General features: G+C 46.4%; 1 long non-coding RNA gene across 1 annotated transcript in view; it reads right to left on the bottom strand.

Annotated features, from left to right (window-relative positions):
• The window catches only part of LOC138188163 (uncharacterized), a 163,642-nt gene that overhangs the window by 104,295 nt on the left and 35,726 nt on the right, over positions 1-23,621 (bottom strand). Inside the window, exon 2 of the long non-coding RNA XR_011175384.1 lies at positions 20,010-20,072. This is a non-coding gene — a long non-coding RNA (uncharacterized LOC138188163). The remainder of the gene's footprint in view (positions 1-20,009; positions 20,073-23,621) is intronic.

Raw genomic sequence — 23,621 nt, 5'->3', positions numbered from 1 at the left:
CTTGTTCACAGTACAAGTGGAACTGAACTTACTTGTCCACAGTACAAGTGGAACTCAACTTACTTGTCCACAGTACAAGTGAAACTAAATTGACTTGTCCATAGTCTAAGTTGAACTCAACTTACTTGTCCACAATCCAAGTGGAACTCAACTTACTTGCCCACAGTCTAAGTGGAACTGAACTTACTTGTCCACAGTACAAGTGGAACTAAATTGACGTGTCTACAGTCCAAGTGGAACTAAATTGACTTGTACACAGTCCAAGTGGAACTGAACTTACTTGTCCACAATCCAAGTGGAACTGAACTTACTTGTCCACAGTACAAGTGGAACTGAACTTACTTGTCCACAGTACAAGTGGAACTAAATTGACTTGTCTACAGTTCAAGTGGAACTAAATTGACTTGTCTGCAGTCCAAGTGGAACTCTCCCATATACTTTTCTCTGTACCTCTCTGTACCCCTCGGGTCAACGATATTTTTAAGGAGAGCTATACAACTACGTTATACGTCTGTTAGGTAAAAACGTCCATCCCGTGACCGTGACTACGTTTAGCGACCAGATGTGTCATTCGAGCCCAAGCCTACTGTCATAAATCTCGGGCAACATACTCGGATTAAATACTCAGATATAATAAAAAGTCTAGACTAAAGTATTGGGGATTTTCCCAAAATTCCAAAGGAAAGGCCCCGATTTTCTTTCATATCCGACAAATATATTTAATGAATTTCAGGGGATCATCTACGTCGTCTACATTTTTTACAACGTTCCCCATACATTTCGTAGCTCCAGTCTTTAACACTTTGACTGCCACGTAGAAATCGCACGTTTCGCTGAGAACGCCACTGAAGTATTTTTATTATTCGAAGCATATAATGGCAAAATAATAGTAAATTGATGATGTAAGACAACATTCTTCCACAATGAACCGTTTATCTTATTGGTGGTTACGGGTAACCACCGTAGCGCCTTGGTAACAGTTGATAGCGACATATCATAAAAAGGCTTTTGTCATTTCATCGTAAGCAAAACGTGCAGAATATATTGCTGAAACGTGTAGAAGATATTAGTAAACAGTGTTTTGATTATTTTTATGATTTCGACGAAACATTCGGCTGAAATGGTAGAGGTCCGCAAAGAAAATTATGTTTGCGATAAACCAATGGTAGTGGTAGATTACAAGAAAGGAAAACGTGTTGTAGATTTATTAGATCAAACGATAGCATATTCTACACTACGTAGAAGAACCCTCAAGTGGTATATAAAATTAGCTTTAGAGTTATTGTTAAATACATCAATTTCAAACGCCATGATACTCTCTAAACAAGCAACAAAAACAAAAATCGAGGTATCAGATTTTAGAATGGCACTCGTAATGCACCTTACACAGTGCCATTCGCCACAACCGTGAAATATACTTATTCGACAAAGATTGCGACACGAAATGCAGAAGAAAGAAGGGCAAGCGTACCTGGCACGAAAATTTTGCAGAGAGTGGTATAAAAAAAATGTTAAACATTTAGAATCAAATACTGCTAAGAATCGGACCAAAAAGGTGACCACCTATTGTCCAGATTGTATCGACGAGCCACATTTATGTTTGAAGTGTTTTAACACAGTGCACCGTTAGATACAAGATTTCTTCTCATTTTTTTTTTTTTTTTTTTTTATCGATGTTCTAATAAAAACGTTTAATCGTTCAATGGGGCACTTTTTGTTTCAAAGTATCTTCTATTTATCGGTTATATTCAAAATACCCTAACTGTCAATTTTCATACAATTTTTACAATCGTAAGAAGTTGAAGCACTCACCAATGACCACCGTGGCAGTCAAAGTGTTAATTGTTCTACCTCTTCTACTTTGTGAACTAAGAAAACCGAGTTTTAAGTTTATGGAATTTTAATATTGCATATTACCTATTAGAATTAGGACCTAAAATAACTATACCGTTTTCTAAGTGGAATCTTCAACACGTATCGTAAATTTATATTCTTTGTACAAACGAGACACGCGTGCACTGGTTAACTACATTTCCTCTTCTTCTTTTCTTTCTTTTTACGCAATTGAAAAAGATAAAAATTAGTGCAACGATTCCCTACAAACGGTCGTATCTTAATAGCCTAAAAACTTACAGAAAGATGCTTAGGTACACAGTTCGGGTACAAATACACGTCACCCTTCGAACGGACCAAAAATTTCGTTCGTTTCGATTCGAAATGGACGAAACGGAGTTTGCTCTAAGCTGCAATTGGATCCGGTCGAGCGGCGGGATAAATTCCACCGGCCGAAAATGCATACACAGAGAGGAGACTCGCCAGTAATTTAATAACTATGTATCCTGTTTCCTCGCGAATTATGCCCGCGAGCCGTTGAACAGGCGACAGGACACGAGAACAGCGCGAGAAGTACCATTTTTCCAGTTGATGTTGCCGAAGAAATTTTTAAGGTGCATAAAAAAGAGCAGGAAGGAGCGGGCGGAGAGACGCGAGAGGCTGGAGAATTTTATCGAGTCGCATGGGGAATCGGCTGGTTACAACACAAATTTCGCCGATTCGTATCCCGAAACGGCAACAAGGGATCCCCGAGGATAGGGCCGCGTGGTAGGAGCCGAGCGTTTAATATATAAATATGTAAATAATGCGCTGCCGCGAGTATCTCTCATGCAGCCGGGTTCAAGCCGGTGGCAGCTAACTTATGGCCAGGACCAGGAAGACCGGCCTCAGTTTGCTCATCCATAATGGCGTTCCTCGCTGCGAATCTATCGTCACGTTTTAAACTTCTACACAGCGGTGGCGCATCGACATTCGGTAATTCGAAATCGACGAAATTCGCTGTTCCCCAAGGTCGGGAATAATCATCTTCGGGGACGTTCGAGTTAACAGCGTTGGCGGCTGTGGTTCATCGCGAAGTAGCACTCGAACAACGTTGTGGTAAAAATAGGCTTTCCTCGAAGAGCGCTGGTAGAAAAAACACGGTGAGTGCCAAGAGACGAGTTTTCAAGGAAAAGAGAAATCTTACGCGCGAATGCAGTTGAAGTTGATGGAAAAGAAAAGCGTACCTGTGGAGAAGCCTGTTGTATGTGCCAGCTCCTAAACGCAAACGAAACACGGTGTTCTGTTCGTTTAAATGGATGGATCGTGGACAAGAGCCAAGAAACAATTAACCGTCGTTCGCTGGACTTTGTACCTTTCTGCCATTATTCGTAATTAATTATTTGGAAGAGCAAATTGCACTTGGATTCTACGCTACGGTACTCTCGTTAGTGTTTTTCTTTCTTCGATCGTGTGTTTAAAGTCGTCTTTGACACCTTTCGAGGTTACTAGCGACCACGTTAAGAACGCTCAGTGGAACGAAACGAAACTGTAGCAAATTGTATAATTTGTACATGAATTGTACTCGTTCGATATTACGACATTTTCAACGGAGTTTAGTATGTCGCAGGTTTTGCAGACATTTGGTTCCGTCTTGGTGATAAAGTAGAAGCGCGTCCAGTTTCTAATATTCCTATCTTTTATCACATTAAATTGCCTTAAATTAACATTACGGTTGTTGAGGAATAAACCAAGTTACGATCGTTGTAATATCCAAGTTAGAACCAAATTATAATAATCAATCATAACTTAGCGAAAGTTAAGTTAAGCAAATCGTAGATCAGAATTGTCAGATCGTCTAACACGCTCCGTTCTATGTTCCATTCTTCATCGACAAGAAGAAATTTCAGAAGAAACGAGTCTCTTCTCGCGAATGATGTAAAAACGCTTCTAACAAATGGCGATGGAAAGCGTTTCTATATTTTTTATTTGCAAGAATATTATCGAGCGAAACCTATCCGCTTCCGAAGTCATCCCGAAACGACGTCGTGGTCCATTGCGCGACGCTCCGCTTCCCCGTTTTCGTTTGATCGAAGAAAATGCGGATAAAAAGAGCCGGCTAATAAAAATCGCCGTGGCTAGATTTCACGATTCTAAAAAAAAAAAAAAAAAAATAGCAGCGACGGAGCTGGTGGAAGCTCGTTAGGATTGGAACTGGGACGCTCGAGATAGCAACAAGTCGATTTTTCTCGTGGAAACGGCTGCAAGTTCGCGTGACGCTCCTCGCCAGCCCTGACCTGTTCTGGAAAAAGCGTGCAACTCTGAAATCTTTCTCCGACTGAGAATTAACCGACGTTTTTAACGTTCTTCTCCCCAAAAATCTATAAGAAAATCGTGCACAGATCGAGCGCAGGAACGTAACAAAACGTTCTTACGAAATCGATCGATTTCGCGACAGCCTCGCATATCTCTAACGTTACGAGCGATTTCTAATGTCGAACTGGCGAATACGAGAAAACAAACTGTACCTAAACATGGAATATGTACAGCCAGACGTGAAAACATTGACATCAGATGTGACATTTTCGTGGAAAGCAAAGGAAAAACAGTTTTATTCTTCTCAACGATCTCTCTGGTTAGTAAATTATACCTGAAAAGACAGCTGTTTGCAACGATCAGACGAGTGTGAAACTCTGCACCATCGTCGGCATTTATCATCATCGATGACCATTTCTGCAGAGCCGGGGCATTATGCGCGTTTCTCCGTGCGAGTATCGCGAAAAATCTTCCTGAGAAGATAAACAGTGACAAAACGCATGACCACGCAACAAAGTACGCGTCTTGGGGCGATCGATCGGGACAACCTAAATCAGTTTGACAGATTGTATTGGTTTATCGGTTTCTTAAAAATCCCATCTTACATATTACCGTTTCGTATTTGGCCAGTTTCTTTTAAAATGCCGTTCTGGAAATTGCCAAGCAAAACCGGAGATGGCGTATTCGGCCGAGTCGTAAGATATTCGTCCGTCCCTGGAGAAGACGAGAGAACACCGCCGCGCCGGTTCGACAATAGTTTGGCTGGACCGGTGAAACAATTCCGAGAGGGCTGGCCATCGCAATAAAAGCCCTTCGACAGTGGATGTGACAAAAATGAATTGTTATATTGTTTTAACAAATGAAGGGAGACCGGTCACCCCGTTGGTCCCTCGCCGTCTGTCTCCGTCTCCACTCCGGGGACCGTGGTGACTTTCTTTTTCGCCTGTTTGTGCACACAGCCCCTCGGCGTATTATGTATCTGGACCCTCTCTTCTCCAGTCTCTTTCCTTCCATCGTCGTGGTCGTCGTGGTCGTGGTCGTTGTCGTGGTCGTGGTCGTCGTTCGATCTGCGCCTCGGCTGGTTTTGCAGAGCGCGCGCGAAGCACGTGTTTTGCCAGTTCCTATTGTTTCCTGTATGATAAATGGAGCCGGGCCTTCTGGCCGCCTCAAACCGCCTCGTACACCGGCTCCTTTCGGCCTCTCGATCCCTCGATAGCTTCGCCAACACCCCTGAAATTCCTCCTAACTCGCGGCAAACCATTTCCTTTAGCCGCTGCCCGGATATTTTCGTCGCGAATTTTCCTCCAAACACGACGTTCGCGTTTCACCTGGTCGTACGACGTTTGCGCGACAAAGGAGAATAGCCTCTCGATTCCAGAGCTTTCTACAAGCCGCGTCTAACGATCGTCGGTCGTCAAGGACGCAGTTCGTCCAGATGGAACAGCGATAACGCTGACCGTTCCTTGCGTTATTACGTGCATTTAGCAGAATCTACGCCGCCGATCAAACTGGATTTCGTGTTTCCGGAGACAAGCGGGCGGCTGGCGATTTCTAGTAGCTGGCGTACAATCTGGCTACGTTGTATTTCCCGTTTGGCTGTAGTCGTTAGCGTAAACGGAGAATAGTTATCGAGGAATAAATATACAGTATACTGGATCCGATGTGGTATTCTCTTACCGGCACGCAACGTAGCAAGGAGAATAGCATTTATTCGATCGGGTTCTCGTTCGAGCAGGCGGCAAGAAACCGAGAGCATCGAGGGATCCGAATCCAGAGAGCAGAAAAATCCGGCACGTAACGGGCGACATTCTCGTATCGGTTCGATTATTTATCATCGTTTAATTCAATTAAAAATCCGCGCGTAAAAAGGGCCGATCCGGGCATTCCGCCAGTCGTAAAGTCGACTCTGCCCCCTGTTCCTGCCTGTTTTTTTTTATCCCTGCGGCCCGGAGCAGCCGTTTTTCGAATATATACGACGTTTCGACGACAGCGTCCGCTCCGACGACTCGTTAGGTATTAATAAACCGACCAAGATCGTAATTAATTTAACCGAATCCGCCGCTGCTTCAGGGAGATCTTCATTCCTATTGCCCCTGTCGAGCGGTTCCAAGTCGCGTTCGAGTGGTGAACTGGTCTCTCCCGAAGTTAGATTAATTTATCATAAAAAATCTCCGAAGAGGAAGACAGAAAGCGAGCGAGCGAGAGAGAGAGATAGGGCGAGGGGGGGGGAGAGAGCCTGAAACGACGCGTGTAATGGACTCGGTGAGCCGTTTTCAGCGAGCTGCTTTGCATATCCTGGCCATAAATCATCCGGCCGAAAATAGACGGAGCAATTAGACGAAGCGAGTACCCGCGGTATTTCCATGAGATCCACGGGAAATCAATCATCGATCGATACCGAAATGGAATCTAGAGATAGATAAACGTTGGCCGGGATTAAAAACACCACTGCAGGAAAGTTGAAATTGATTGGCAGAGGAAAGAAGGTGGACGGACGAGCTGCAAATTATTACACCTTTTTCCCATGGGGCATCGACAGCCACGCAGTCGACCAGAGGACGAACAGCGGCGAGGGGTAAGGCCACCGATGGCCACCCTCTTCCTTCCTTTTCGCGAGCGTAGAGTCGCGCTTGCTGTGCAGCAGGGGGTCGGTAAAGACTGGCCGCACACAGGCATAAACATACATAAACACCGTGGATATATATAAGTTGGTAGCTTCTGAAATCCGTGGCTGATCCAGGAGCGATAGTGTTGGGACGCCCAGCGGGCAGTCTCGGCTACCACGGCACCCAACGATCTATGGTCGTGACGAGAATCCGGCGACCATTACCGTCTCGTCGAACCCATGCCCTCCGTCAGCACTAATTTTTACCCATTAGATCGTCCTCTCGTACGTCGCTTTCGTCGCGGCGAATACGAACAGCACCCTATTCGTCGCTCTACTGTCACTGCGATCGATCGAGAAACGCGTCCGCCGAAAATTCAATTGGACAAACGAATCGATGGAAATTCCGACCATGGACGAGGTGGAATTAAAGGATACTCGAGGATGAACTCGACGAGGCTGACTCTCGACAGCTACCCTCGGTCAAGCTTATCTCGGCAGCCAATCTTGGTGGAAAAAAATGTGCCCGGCCGATAATCAAAGACGGTAGCCGTGTCTAGGGACGGAGGCGGAGGGATGGTCGAGCCACGGCCAGTTAATAACGTTGAATTTGACGAAGGAAAGTCGCTCTCACCGTGGCGCGGATGCAGCCCACGTACCAGCCATGGATACTCGCCGTAAAACAGACTGTTATCGTGTCGTCATTGTCTCGGCGAGTTTATCTGCCTCGCGGGAAGCATGCCACGAGGTCGTTTAACCTTTTTTCTACGGCCGAGCCTCGCCTACCGTTACCGATAACAGCGTCGTGATCTCTCGCGATCGATGGCGAACTCGGTACAAGCCCGGCAAACTTAGGCTGGGCTTGTCCGAAACCCGTGTCGATCTTCGTCGACGTGCTGGCGAAATTTGTGAGAAGAGCGTGAGGACGCGGAGGCGCGGCGGGAAAGAAATCGTGACGGAAGCTGACAGAAGCGTCGAAATGATTGGCAGCGGAGGTTGTCCGAGAACACGCGAGCCAGCGTCCGGGGCGAGGAAAAATGATGGAGCCCGCGGGGGTAATAGGATCCGCGGGCCCCGATCGGCGCAGTTAGACACGATAAATCCAGAGGGGAATTAATTGCCGTTTGGTGCTGTCGGGTCTGGGTCCGATCCGGGTCCCATGGCCGCGCAGCTCCTCACTGTCTCTGCCTCGAACCTCCGCCTCTTGCATCCTCCTCCGACCGTCCGCTCGCTCTCTCCGTCTCGTCGCAGGCTCGCATTCTGCGTCCCTCGGTTGGTCCCTCCGTGGCCGCGACTGGTTGACATCCTACAAATAAAATCAGCTGCAGGAATGCCCGCGACGACACGGGGCCTGTGGGACCTCTTCGAGCTTCTCTCTGCCCTTCCTCTCGGCCTCCTCCTGGCCTCCTCTTCGTCTATCTCGGAAGTGAGCGGAGAAACCGAGCGCGAGAGAACGCTAGGACCCGCAGGTGCGACGAGGACGACCGAGCCAGCCCCACGGTCTTCCGACGTAATATATGGTAGCCTTAAGACAACGGTTTGGTAGAGGCGAGCTATATACCTGCTGGCTGTCCCGTGGTATCCACCTTTACTCACACGGTTCTCCGAGCTTTACGTACGTGTGTCCCGTGTCGGTGGAGTGTGGGAGTCCGTTGGAAGCCTTGGACGTGCGTGCAGGCACCGATTCCCGCGCCACCTGGGACCCACGGGACCCTCTTCGGCTTTATTTAATTGTCGCTTAACTCGACCGTGTTCCAGCTACATCGTCCCATGCCTGTGCCTCCTCTTGCACCGATCTTCGGCCAATCTTCCACACCCTCGTGATTTCTCCACTGTCGTTTTTACTTCCACTCGGCTATCAACGACTGCGGAGGGTAGCGGAGGGTTGGAGCACGAGTGGAGCCGGGGGTTGTTGGATGTAAATTTCGGCGCCGGTAATCGAGGACAAATAAATGGACAGGGGCGGAGAGACGCGGGAAACAATGGCCAGGCGAAAAGGAAGAATCGCAGGCGGAATGTTGTTAGCCGGTGGAGTTTGTCAGCGTGGAACGCGTTGCTACAGTGGCCGAGAATAGAGAGCAGAGGCTCGTGGTTCGCGCGCCACATTTGCCACGGGGCCTTGATTTACATGGAATGCCCGCGTCGCGTCGATCCGATTTTTAGCCGACGCTAATTCCAGGCGACTCGTTCCCGATATGGTTCCGCGAAGAACGCGGCCGCGTTCCCGAGACCAGCTCCCCTTTCCGTCCACGTAGACTGCGGCAAAAACTGCATCGTACTACGGAGCGCTGGCCAATTATCATAAAACGCCGCACAACCGACTAATAAATTCCCGGAGCGTCCGAGCGATGCGTCCCTGTCGGACTTTATCCCCGAACTGGCGTGGTAGGAGATCGATCTTCTCTCGTGCGGACGCGTTAACGAACACGGTGGTCCTGCGTGCTACGGAACAACGTGGAAACGTCGAATTTTCTGATAAAGTAAAAAGAAGAATCGCAGCCAGGATAAACCGGAGAACGAAACGCTCGGCCGATCGAGGGTAGACAAGTTGAACGACCGAGGGAGCAGCGACGGTCGATCGGCTTAACGCCAAGTCCTTTTCGATTCTCGGCAGCCATAGTCCGAGACAGGAAAGCTCTAAAGAGCGCGGCGGTCCGGCCGATGCTTAAATCACTCCGGTCACTCAGTCTCGCGGCTCAGATTGATGTAAGGCCGTGTTTTACATTCAATTCAATTGGGCAAAAAACTGCTATCCGTTGCCGGCCGCATTGTGCCGCAGCTCCTTTCCAGGACCCCACGGTGCAACAGGTAAACCGCGCTCGTTAGAACCGTTCCGGAGGAACCGGTGACACGAAATTGTCATTATCTATCACACGGTGAAACGAGCCTCTCTGCTCTTCTTCCCTCGGATCTCCCTCGTGCTGACTTTCCTCGTGTGGCAGGATCCAGGCGATAAACAGCACCAGAAGAGAGAGAGTGAGAGAGAGAGGGGCAGTAAGAGGAACGAAGGGCAGTCGGTTTTATCCCTTCATCTTCGAAAACGGCACCGATGGTGGAAGAACACCCTGTCCCGTTCCTTTCGCCTTTTATTTTTCCCTTCTTCTTCTATTTTCTCTCTTCTCTCACCCTCTCCCCTCCCCTCCCCCTGCCTACCCTCTCCATTCTTTTTTCTTCTTTCCCTTTTTGGTTTGTTTCAACAGTCAGGGACTGCGCCGAGATACCGGCGTGGTATTTTGCTGCTATCGGGATCGAATCTACATAGGCGACATTATTCTCGACGACGTCGTTATTCGGTATGCGGGAATCCACGACGCCGCTTTTGACGTAAATTGCGAGGAGCGCCGGTCACGTTTCTGCTTTATTCCGCGGCCGTTCTTATTGCCGCCGAAGGACGTGCAGATATGTATTCCTGCGGTGTCGCGCGACAGCGACGCTCGACATACTTTCCGAAACTCTTAATCATCTTCAACCCTCTGTAACGTCCTGCCACACCCGCATCTTGCGACCATAGAATCTCCGTAGCTTTGGATAGTAAATTTGGGCTACTTGAATCCTGGTGAGAGACGATCGCCTGTTGTATTACATGGTAATTACGTAACAGTTGCATTAATAATATTTGCTGTTCTTAATCTGCTGTTAATAATATTTGTCTTCTTATCGACGTTATAGCGATTATTATATTTCTTTACGCGTCCATCGTGAAGCAATCGTTGTTCTATTACGCCTACTATTTTCGGTCTATCGTTGTTGCTCATCTGTTGCGCAAGAACGGAGCAATCGCGCGAGAAACGCGCTCGTGTTGGCAGTAAAGTCAGCTGACCGTGTAAGCGTATCGTGTAAACGTAATATTCGACAAATATAAAGCCTTCAACGATTCTATGTACTCGACATAATTTACTTTTCTCGATTACTATAGAACCGGCGTGTGTCACGAGTAAACAGTAATCGGTCGGTTTCGAGGCGAATGAACGAACGAGACGCGAATATGAAGCAAGAAGCGTGGATTTTAACACCGCAAGTCCGTTAAAACGCAGCGTTTCGAATTTTCTTTCTCTACAATTGGCTGAGAGAAGTGTCTTTGCCAAAATTGCTAAATATATGGTACATTCGCACTGTACGTGTGAAAGTGTATGTGCGCGTCGAAGAACGTGCAGGTTTCAGTTGAGATAAAAGCGATTAAAAGCGGTTGGATGTTACTAAAAGTCGTTAGAAGTGGTTGGAATCATCAGAAGAAAACAAACAAGCAACCTGAATAATTTGTATATAAATTTTACACTAATTATTTTTCCAAATCCTCTCTATACCTTAAAAAAAATTAATCCCGATTTTTAATCAATAACGTTCGAATTATAACAATTTATATACGAAATATTTAGGTACCTAATGGTCGATACCTGCAACGTAAGATATCATTCGACTTTGCCAAAATTAATATCGATTTCTAATCAATATCGTACAAATTACGATTTACATACGAAATATTTAGGTACCTAATGGTCGATAGCTGCAACGTAAAATTTCATTCGACTTTCTGCCAAGTCCACTTACCTTCCACTAAATGTGTTACGACAGCGCGTGTTTCCACGACGAGACTATCACGCTGCTATGCATATTCCGATCCATTCAATTTCATTCGATCGTAGCGAATGCATCGATGTGAAGAATCTAATTCACGTGGATCGTATAACCGAGATCGGTCGTTTGCTCGTGGCGAACGTTCGCGTTAGTTTTTCATGGATTGATCGACCGTTTTATGGCGTCGTAAATTATGCGAAGGCGTCAGTCAGTCTGGGCCCGGGGCCGGCTCGCATCAGATTCGACGGCTGGCCGGCTGATTGGAAAGGAAGAAAGCGAGAAGGACACTAATTAGCGATTCCGAGAAAGGGGCCCGTTTCGGACGGTGGATCTGGTCCGTGGATCAAATCCACGGGGGAGATGGCTCGATAGATCGGAGGTGTGAAGGCTGCTGAAGAAGTGTAAGGCATTCGAGAAATTCGTTGAAGAAATCGATAAACCTTTCGATCTCCGTTCGTACGGGAACGCCTGGCATTCCCTTGCTTCCACTCTTCCGCGATAGAACTCACGATCGACCGTGTCGACCAATGAAATTGACCAACCAACGAAAAACAAACGAATCTATAAGATCGGTCTGTCGGATGGTACTGAAAATCGCTCGATTCGCGATGAAATCGTCAAACGGACGCGTCAACCGACGGATCGGAGGGTGCGCGAAGAGGAGGACCGTCGTCGACAAGGATTTTCTGGGAGAGAACGAGCCGGCCATGGGAATAAAACAAGGAGGACACTAATTAGCGATTCCGAGAACCGAGAACACGAACCGTGGCACGGCACACGGCCCACCTCTCTCTCTCTCTCTCTCTCTCTCTCTCTTTCTCTTTCTCTTTCTCTCTCGCTGTGGGTCTACGAGGCCCATAACACGCCGTGTCGGATCCAGCTGGAACCCGTAGCGATGCGATGCACCGGGAGGGGACGAAAGGTCGAGGAGCCGGAGGAGAAACCATCTGAAACATTCGGGCCAGCTTAGAGTGTCAACTGGTGGAATGTCTTACCCTTGACCCCTCTTCCACCGCCACGGCCGCTCGTTACTTTGTCTCCTCTCGCGAGTCCATATTGTCATCGGCCGGGTTTCTATCCCGAATTCCTGCCTGATCGCAGATAAACCACGGATCTTCGCTGGAATACCAGTGACACCGGAGCAAACTCGGCTACTAATATCGTTCCGATGGTCCTAACCTCGCGGCAACCTTGCGGGGCCAATCTTTTCGATCATTTGACGAAATAACTCTTCCGCCATTCTTCCACAAATTCCTGTCTCGCGAATCGTTGCGCGTGGCGTAAAGATCGCACCGTAAGTATACAACGTGGATATGAGAGTTGCTGTGCGAGAAAATTCGTCGGATCGATCTGGCCGCTATCTTCCGTATCGTTGGAACGCGCGTTCCTCTTGTGCTAGGCATTTTCGAATTTCGAAGCTGTGGCTCGCACGTTGTATCACGTTGGATTTCCCAACAACGGTTTCGGGCTACGTGTGTGGCAACAGACACGTTTCCCGTGATCACGACACGGGGCATTAAGATTCATCCGAGTAGGTGTGAAGGCCGTGAAAGTCACGACGGCGGTTCGGTTACAAATAAGGAAGCCATCAAGGGACCCTGTCAGGCTAATCAAACCGACGATGATAAAGATCCCACTTTCCCGATCGCTGTCGATTCCTTTCCAAGCGAGAAAATACGAAAGCGATCGGCCCATTAACCGGCAGCGAAGGTTCCCAGGTGCAAGCACACCTAATCGCGGAAGGAAAACAGATCCGTGTGAATCGTTTCGAGTAATAGTGTTATCAGACGCGAGCCGTGTAGGACACGATGTGTTTCTGATACCAGGGCCGAGCTACCTGAGCCGTTCGGCCTAGAGAAGTCCTCGAACCGCTGACCATTCCGAACAAACGCGAAACGCATCCTTTCGAGTAGCTTGTTCAAATGCAACGCACGGTCAACCGACAACCATTGCTCGGAGAATAAATGAAATTTTTCCAACATAATATCGTAAATAGTATCGACGCCGACAAGCGTGCGAATGAATGGCACGTGGTCGAAGAACAAGCGGTCGCGTACAAGGTGGCTCGTGGATTTCCCTATGGCAGAATGTTACGGGAACTGTCGAGTGCCGGTGGAACCTACTAAATTCGAAATGCTGAACGAGCCAGGGCGTAAGTATCGACCAGGTTTCTGGTCGAGCAGGCGAACACGGAGATCGTTTCGTTTAATTAAGACTTGTTTTTATTTCTGGTAAACTCGTTCGGGTATTTTAGGAAGCCTCCACTGGACTTTCGATTAATTTATCCAGCTGACTAGCCCGCTGGATTCGGCCGGGCTGTTAAAATCGTGGAAAACCGCTGAAAACGGCCCTCTCGCAATTTTATTGTTCCGGTCGAACCACTGCGTAAAAGTCGTCGCGTCGTTCAGATGAAGGGAACAGCTTCGAATTTCATACGCATTATACGTTTTCAACTTTGCCTCGAGTTATTAAATATTTAAATTACGACAAACAGACAACGACACTTAAGGCGGTTCGCGACTCGATAACTGATATTAACGAACTACGTTCGTCCTTAGCGTTTCATTCCGTTGTCTCTCCTCCTCCTCTCCTCTCATCGATTATTCCCTCGCTCCCTTGACGAGTGACGACGCTGAATCATCTTCGGGTCTTCGGAACGAGAAGACACACTTGGAAAGTATCTGAACGTCTAGGTGCCATGCGAGACTTTTATGGCCACATCGTGTGCGTTATACGGTACGTTTAACGAGGCTTTATTAACATTACAAACGAATCATGTTACGATTATTTTCGGCAAAATTGAAAGCCATCTGAAAATGTACGTAGAAATTACAGTATATCTGGCAACAAATTGATACAGCTACTTTAAACGTACAACGAGTGCTGACCACGACTACATAAATATCGAGCTTTATCAACACGTGTCGTTGAGGTTGACTGATAGACGAACCAGTGGATGAATTAAATAGAAAAATATATTGAAGTAAGTATAAGTACAGATATAGCGTATGCTGATCCAGATCCTCGCTCTTACAGTGTCACGATACAATAGAAAGATAGGGATCACGTTCGTATATTCATAGCAAAGGACATTACCGAATAGTTAACCTTGGTGTGTGGCTGCAGCTGAAGGCTACAAGAAACAGCAATAGAAATCTACTTATAGCTCTTTTCTTTCTAGACCTTGTAACCGAAAACGAAATTTATATTCAAGGCCACAGTGATATGGACCTCTCGTTATTTTCAATCTTTTTCACTAAATTCTATTCTCTTCGTAACAGCGGTCTGTAGGTTGCGGATGTACAAACGAAAAGGTGTAGAGTTTTTCTTCGAGTAATTGCAACATAGAAATTGTCCAACGATTCCAATGAAAAACTCTAAGATCCTCGATAGGTGCACCTTGGTATGTTACCAACGAAACGATACATCGCGACCTTAAGATAGCCACGGCTAAAGAAGAAATATCGAAATTCGGTATAATATAAGAGTTAACAACCGCCAAAATTAGTTACCCAATTACTTGACACGACGAATCAAATCCGCGGACTAAAAAGACAATATCCTTTAGATTTAAGCATTAGATTGAACTAGAATCAAACGTACTATAAACTCTTATGATCCAAGTTACAGTACCACGCCAAAATAATTTGCTTATAATTTTCAATGAGATTGTAAAAAGTCTACCAAATAAAAAAAAATGTAATTACACGTGTAATAGACAATTCGTTGTTTAGATATCTTTCTGGCCTCTGTGAAATACCACAGTTTGTACATCTTTGAATTTCTTCCACATTCTATCGATACGATCAGGATGTGAAACAAATATAAGGACGCGTGTGTGTACAAGCTGCATAATACAAAAGACACGTACAAGCGTTCGAGTACTTTCGTGAGACCGTGTATCTTACCTCGGACCTTCTCTTTACCAAAAAGAAAGACGAACAAACGGAAAAGACGAGTTGCTGGTCGTGGCCAGTTTTTTGCTCAGGCAGGTAGCATAATGGCAAGGTGGCGTTTCTATTAATCGTTCAGTGGCTCGAGTGTACGCTCTTGTTAATAATAATTCCGCGGCGAACAGGTTGCGCCGCTTACGACGCATATAAAAGGGAACTACTGGATTAATAATTAGCGATAAGCCTGTCGGCCGATAGTTGCGCGCTCGCCTTAATATCCCGTTGCGAAAACCTCTTCAACCTGGGTAATTAAACTTTTAGCCATCTGCCGATCATAGCGACCGGAGAGCCATTCAGCTCCTTCGTGCCGGTGAAAGAGAAGCGGAGGAAGAGAGAAGACGAAAGGGCGAAACGTCGTCGACCTAAAATTGCGACGAAGCAATAGGCGAAAAAAGAAAAGAAGAGGCGAAACGATTTGGATCGTTAAGAAAACGTGGACGACGCGTGGAAGGAGGTTTCGAGAGGGCTGGGAACAAGCGTACGGCGCGAAACAATATCTATCCGCGCCTGCCGGCTAGTTGGATGTGAAATACGCGGTGGAATATCGGGACAAAAAGAGAAAATCGAGGGTAAGAGAGGCGTAGAGGGTGGCGGGTAGCCCCGATTCTGGGAAACGTGTCCTGCCAGCTTGTTAGGTGTCCCCAACAGTTCTCTAATATATGACTGGCACTCTGTACCCTTTTTCGAGGGAGGAGGATGAGGGCTGTGCAGGTCCCCAGCGTCTGGTCCCAGAGTTTAGAAGAACGCTTACCTGCTCTCATCGACGGTGAGAGGAGAAGAGTGGTTCTCGAGGCTGATCGACGCATCCTCTCGACGAGTATTACGCCATAATTAATGATCTTGCCGCGGCAGAGGTCTATTAGCGATCGATCGATTTGATCGAATAAGCGATGCTTCCTGCTAGAGTCGAAAAGAAAGAGAGAAAAAAGAGAAAAGAGAAGAAGAAAGAAAAGAAAGAAAGGAGAAGCTGCGTCTGATTTATACCGACGCGGAGGCCCTTCATTGATTTCCCTCGAATAAATTACCCGGCTAATTTACATCGAGATTACACGCACGCAAACTTTCCAGTAATTACGTCGTTCATTTTCCAAAGTATACGTACGATCGAGTAAAACGGAAATTGCACGCGGAGCCAGTGGCATCTGGCTCGACAACAAAGAACGTGCACGCACGTGGCCACAGGTTCCAAGATTCCTGGACAAATGAAGAAACGGTGAATCGATCGATCATCGCCGGAATCGATCAGACCAGGACACTCTGAGAGGGCCTGATGATGTCTAGTCACAACACCATTGTTTCAATGACCCGCTGCCCCGCCCGGTAGGTGGCAGCCAGGCTTCACATACTAATGAGCCGACCAGTTTCGAACATCATCAACGCACCGCGATGAGAGATGAGGTGTTGAGACGAGCCAGCCTTTTAATGCGGTTACGCCGCTTCCAGCCCGTTATCTCTCCGTTTACTCGTCGATTAAAAACACAGGGATCGCCAACGACGAACGATCAATACCGCCGACCGGTCCAATTGATCGCGCAGATGGCTTGAAAATTCGACTTGTTCGAAGGTTGCCCCAAGGTCGAAGTCCTGCAGGATCGTCCGGCATGACGCAAGAGTCCTTGTATCGAAAGCTGGGCCGAGGAAACTCGGTGCGCCTCTGCGTGGTCTAAAACGATCCAAGACGAAGGAAGGGAATGGAAATCGGTGACGTGCGTCGAGATCAGCGGTGAATGAGGCGCTAACGACCGGTGATTACGGGCGGGAATCCGTGGCAACACGCGTAAGAGCGGTTACGGAGGTAGGCCAGGGCCCGGCCGGAACCTGCGTGTGGCGGCAAATAATCAGCCGTGTAGGTGAGGATGTCCATCAATCCCGGAGCGCGGGACCTCCCGCGACGTTTCTCATCTTCTCGCCGAGCGACGTCTCTCCCCGACAGCGTCCTCCTCCTCGAAGGACTTTGGCCACGCTTCGGGAGAGCCGGTGCAAGATTGATGCGCCGGCGTAACGGCGTTTTTCGACCGTTTCGTGCCACCATCTCTCTGTCTTCGGCATCGCCAGACGAGACCTGCTTACGAGTTACAAGCTATCGCCTCTGCTCGAGTATTTCCAGCCGAAACTGCATCGTCGTTTTTAAATTCCATAACGAGAGCCAAATGTCTGAGTCGTCCACGGTTACCGAAGAGGCCGGCTGTTCCGGCTAAAGTCACGTTCACATCGGCCAACTGCGCTTGCAACGACCAGGCCGCGGGTTCAAAGGATCAGGACCAACGATAGAAGAACGGGCTGTTCCTAGTCGAACGACGAATCGATTCGACTTGGTTGACGCTGTGCTTGCACGGCTGAATTTCAACTGTTCGATCGCTTCGTCGCTCGGTGTGAACGAAGCTTAAGAGAGAACACGAATCTAATTCGTATTTGTTCGATTCGACGGCTGAGAGTTGGAGGGTTCAAGCAGATTATAGTCATCTTACGAAACGCGAAAGTAACGCAGAGCCACGTACAAGACGGGAAATATTTATAAATATTAGAACTTGTACGCATCTAGTGAAGATCGAATGCTTTTCACTGCCCTGCTTTTTAATCGTTTTAAGCTAAATCTGCTATTATATTCGCATCGTACGCGCCTTATAATTAAGTTGCGGATATTTATGCATTTACAGGGAAAGTGCTAAATTATACAAAATAGGAAATTTAACAGCTATCGTAATATCAAGGGGAGGCAAAACAAATTGCTGCTTAGGTTTATCGAAACCTTATTTAAATGTAATATAAACTTCTCCTTCCTTGTCACAATTCACGCGGCACCTTTCTTACGTGACAAATTACAACACAACTTACGCGGTAAATGTTACGCGCGACCGTAATTTACGCGGCCAGAGAATATATTTTCCTAAAAGTTTCAAAAGTAACGAGTGCATGCAGTAATTTATTATTCCGCGATATTGAAACGCGTCAATGCTGCACGTGATAATGATAAAAGTACATTACGTCGTGCCTGTCGTTGTACGTGTACGCATCTTTCCTTTCTTACCGACAGGCTCTATTTACGCGATTTCCATTCGCGTGAAACGAATCTACGTGAAACGGATACTCCGCGTCAATCGACGAACGAGCGTACTCATCGAAGCCAAAGTTAAGGCTTTGTCGATCGATGTAACGCGTAGGTGTCCCGATATCTATGCAGCGTATGTTCCAAATTACAGAGAGCCACGTCACGCGAATCACTTAGGTTACACCAGTTCAGATATAAGGAGCACGAACAGTTCCATCTTCCTGATATTCAAATGCCATCGAGCACCAAGCGATCGTTGCCAACGAGGATAACAATTTCGCTGGTGAAATACGAAAGATTCGTCTGGTCAAACAGAGGACCCGAAGGATGAGTAAAGGCGTATCGAGATTATCGCCGGTGAATCCGATGCGGCTGTAAAAGTGAAATTACACCGGCGGTGAAGTCGCTGGGAGAGAGGTTAGCCGAAGAGGGGAAGAAGCAGAACGGGCATAATGCGGGCCTGAAAAGTAGACAATGGACACTTACGGGGCCGAGAATGCGATAACTTTATACGCGATCGAGGTTTCGCTGGGTCGAGGTGGAGGGAGCCACAGAGGAGGCGTGGAGGATCACGATTTACCCATACAAAATCGCGGCACGTATGCCGCGCCGGTAATCAAACCCATAAATCCGAGGCATAAGCAACCTCTGACACAGATTCTCTTCTCTCTGGCTCTTTATCTGTTCGGCGCTGGCCCGCCGGTGGCTTGCCCGATCGCAGCCGATAAACGCCGCTCGTTCGCACTCGATTTCCTTGTAATTATCGCTTCGGTGCTCGGTGGACGGTGCTCGAGTTCCCGGGCTCGTCGTTTCTGACGATTCAATCGCTCTACCGATAATATTCCACGGTGAGACTTTCCAACTGGCTTCCACGTTTTTTCCAGAGAATCTTCCAGTCAGCATCTTTCCGCCATGCAACGATTAAACGGAGAGACGATGGAGCGAGAAGAAAAAAACGACAGGGTTTACAGGAAATTGCAGGAGCTACGCGAAGGCAACGGCGGATAAGAGAAACGCGACGTGGGGCGCACTCGTTCCACGTTGCGCTCGACAGACGAGTCGAGTGGAGTCGAGCGAAGTCGAGTCGAGTGTTTCGATGCATGTGCAGGCCGCGTGGTTGGGCGTGGTGATGCACGGCCGCCTATCGAACTGCTCTATCGCTAATAAATCTGCGGCTCAACTAGAATCTGCCTCGAGTTATGCGCGAATAACCACGGATCCGAGCCGTCGAAAAAACTTACACGCAAACTCTGCGAGAGAACCGTTCCGAGGGACGAGTTACGAGCATACCGAGACTCGTTCCTCCAGAGGGGAAGTTCCTAGGGTAAAACGTGCCTTCCGGAACACTGGCAACTTTCTACTCTGAGGTCTTTCGAATTTCATAGATGGAACGCTTCGTCCGAGATTTCCATCCTGCTTTCTTTCCAGCGTAGAATTTGTTAAATCAACCTCTAAATTGTCGTTTATTGTTCATTAAAAAGAGAGCGACCGCCAATTTCTACTCGGAACCGTCGGTCTAGTATTATCAATCTGGTAAATAGTACTGGATCGGATCTAGGTATTTACATAATTCGTAATACCAGGTTCTAGAACTTGCGAGTACAGACAGAGACTGCTGCTGCCATCTATCGTGTGACGCGGTAACCCGTTTCTACGGCGCGTTCCTATGCAGCGTCAATTTTTAATAAACTAGACTTACCAGTAAATCTGCTCCATTCCAGATTCCGACTCCTCCGTGTCGTTTGCTCTACCGTCGCTTCGCCTGGAACAAACGACAAGATTGGAAAATTCATTAATTCGAATGGTCGATTCCGTAACATTACGGCGCGTAATGATATTTAGCTGCGATTATTGCATGGTTTCAGGGTGGACAGGCGGTCCATCGATTCGGACAATTAAAAAGCGGGGAGGCAAGAAGGTTGGTTGGTGGATTTGTCATTGATTCCTGGCAGGTTTCGAGCCAGGGTAGCACACCCGCTAGGAAGTGGCCGAAGCGTTTGCCAGGACATCAATACTTTTACGCCGCGGCCATGAACCGGCACATTATTCGTCGATAATGTCTCTGGTCCGCGCCACGGGGAGATGCTAGTGGAAGATAAATTCTTTTCTACCGATTCCTTGCCTACTGATTCACCTAACGCTTCGTGGGACGTACATATTTGGTTTCAGAAATGTATCTTATTCGAAGGCAATCTAATGCAATAAGTAATTATATCGTCTTATAAAGTAAAATACCTAACCAACGCAGGCCTAAATTTAGGCTCGTATTCTACACTTTTGTTAGTCCTGTAGCCTCCTGTAATTTATTTTCCTTTCTTGCCTCTTTTGGAATCATTTTACGAAACGAAACGTCATACTGCAAGATGCAATGAAATATTATAATAACATCACTATATAAATTATAATATTATTATAGTATTATCATTCGTGCGGTATAATATATTTCATACGTTTGAGAATAGGTATATACAATGGTGTCTAGGTTAACCGAGCCCTGTTTAACCGAAATTCCGTATTATCCAAGATGCTTTGAACTTTACCATAACCTCGCCTTTTTCGAAATGTTGACACGAAGAGTAAGAGATTATAAATAGTGAGGTATCGTGAAAGCAGTGAATTAAACTTGCGGTCGATTTGATAATTAATTAAACTTAAATACACGTAGAACATTATACGGATAATGAATATACAAACACCAACAGACTTTTCCGTATTATCTGAGTTTCCGATTATCCGAGGCAGGTCCGATCGGCATCGCCTTTGATAATTGAGATTCTACTGTAATTAGAAAATTAAAACTCGGTAGGAAATTGTTCTACTTACCGAGTATTATAATACCTTGTTATTATAATACTAATATTATGATTACTTTATTTATATTTTATTACAATATACAAAATTATAATACTTTATATTATAATACTATAATACATATATATTACAATATATTATCCTGTTTATAATTACCGTAAATTTGCTAAATTTCTTACTATTTCTTAATTATTACTTAATTTACAAATTTAGTAATTATAGCAATAAATATACCAAATACTAGTATATAGGTTATTATAATACTAATACCACAGTACTATTACTATAATACTCTACTGAAAGCACTATGCTTCGGTTATTTCACATATATTTTTCATATTCCGTGCCATCTTCCGCCTCGAAATTTCCTATAAATGTACAAACGTCCACAGTCTGAAAAGAAAGAATCGAATAGTTGTGTAACTGTTCGATCGTCGATACAAAAAGGAAGTGGTTTGGGAATAAGTTAGACATATCGGTAACATAGACCACTTCCGTCTCAATATTGCCAGCGGCTGTTTATCGCGGCAATTTGCGGGACAGTTCGTAAGAAACTCGGGGCGATTGTCCCGCGGGCATTAATTGGCTACATTATATCGCTGTGCGCGCAATGCCAGGGAAATCGAGCGTGACGATCGACCGAGGCGATCTGCTCACGCTCGCGTACCACGCATAACCGCGAAGATACGAAAGGAAAATAATTTGGCGAGGCAACGTATCGAGAAATTGAAGGCGACCGTCTCTCGCCAGATACTTTTCCCGTTTTATTCTCCATCGATATCGATGAATTTATACCGGTTAATTGCCGCAGCCTCGGTGGAACATCGTAAAGCATCTTTCAATTCCCAACCGTTTCTTTTCTTTCTTTCTTTCTTTCTTTTTCGAGAAATACGAAGAACAACTCTGTTTCGGCTGAAGGAAACTGCAGCGCTGCAGAGGAAGGGGTAAAGATGAAATAACAGAAAAAGAGGGGGCAGGGAAAAAATGAGGCGAAACTGTATCGAAGATAATGAGGGGGTAGCCGTGTGCCATGGTGATCGGGTGCATTCACCGCAGAAGAGGAATAACACGATGAACGACGACTATTATAGACGTGGCTGCAGGGAAGAAGAAATCTCTCGTGCAAAGAAAAACTCGTACTCGGCGCCGATTAAACAAATATTATATTTCTCGACGGAAATAACAAAGGTGGCTGGCTCCTTTGCAAAAAGCTCAGCGGGGGAGTTGAAAAAAAGGAAACGAAGAGAGCTTACGGAAAGAAATTCCTAGCGAAACGATCGAAGGCCTCTCTAATGGTCGCGGATAACTCCTAAAATTACACGATCCACGGGCACGAAAGTCGTGGTTTCTCTTCTATCTTTGTAGGTATACTTGAACGATCGACTGCGGCGCGCAGCCAATAAATTTTTCACGTAACCTGTACCAATAAAATGAGATAGCGGGAGTAGAGAGAGGGAGGCATCGACGCGATCCTGAAACAACTATACTTATCGAGGATCGTGCCTCGCAGGGTCTGATGGAACCCCGCGTTTTCAGTCCCGCTTCTGTAATTACTATCCTCCTCTCGCGTATATACCATCGTTGCCTCTTTACTCCGGTTCGTGCCAAAAACGACAACCTTGCTCTTCCTTTCCCGCCCTGCCTCCGCCATGTCAATGTCTAATGCAAGTCCATTTCCATCTCTCGCATACGTTTGATCGACGAGTTTCGTTGCTTACGAAAATCGTGCGACAGCGTTAAGCCTCGTGTCTCGGTCGAAGCAACGTCGACCGAATTTTTTCCTCGTCTCTTGCCGCTCCACAAAACATTCCCAGCGAGGGGCAACTTACGGAAGGTGGATTTTAACTTCGTCCGCTGTTTTAACTTCTTCCATGCTGTCTGGATGGAGACGAGGCTTTGCTTTCGCGCGTGAGAAAAACGGCTCGATTTGACGTTGAAACGTCTCAACAACCGATTACTTCAGATTAAAGCGCGAAAGAAGAACGCGTGACCATTGGAAGTTTCAATCTGTTAAGAGGCCAGGCTCGAGTCGAGTTCTTCCTTTTCCGCGTAGAATTGCTATATTTAAATTCTCTATATTTTAATACATGGTTTCTGCTGAAAAACAAACCTCGTAGTATCTACACCTGCAACATTTCCATTCGACGTAGTTGCAATTGATTTGTTTTTAGTTTCCGTTTCAAGGATGATCCGGTCTACAGGTTAAATGGACTAAACCCAAGCAACAGTTTTCAGAGTTGGGACCAGGAGCCTACAAGGGACATAAGTAGTTGGTTCCAACGGTGTCCTTACGCGGTAAGAACACAATAATCGTTACAATCGATTAGTTTCTATTGGCAGCGATTAAAACGGATAAACGAAACGAAATAAACCAAATGAATGTTATATCGCGATGAGATATATTACTATAATGAAATTCGTATCGGATATATCTTCGAATTGCGAATTAAACGCGTCCATTCTACCGTACCAGAGAGGAGATCCTTATGGCTACGTACAT

The sequence above is a fragment of the Bombus flavifrons genome, chromosome 16, assembly GCF_040668555.2.
Source record: "Bombus flavifrons isolate JBK064 chromosome 16, iyBomFlav1_principal, whole genome shotgun sequence".
NCBI classification, from domain to species: Eukaryota; Metazoa; Arthropoda; class Insecta; order Hymenoptera; family Apidae; genus Bombus; species Bombus flavifrons.
This window is presented reverse-complemented; position numbering and strand designations above follow the sequence as displayed.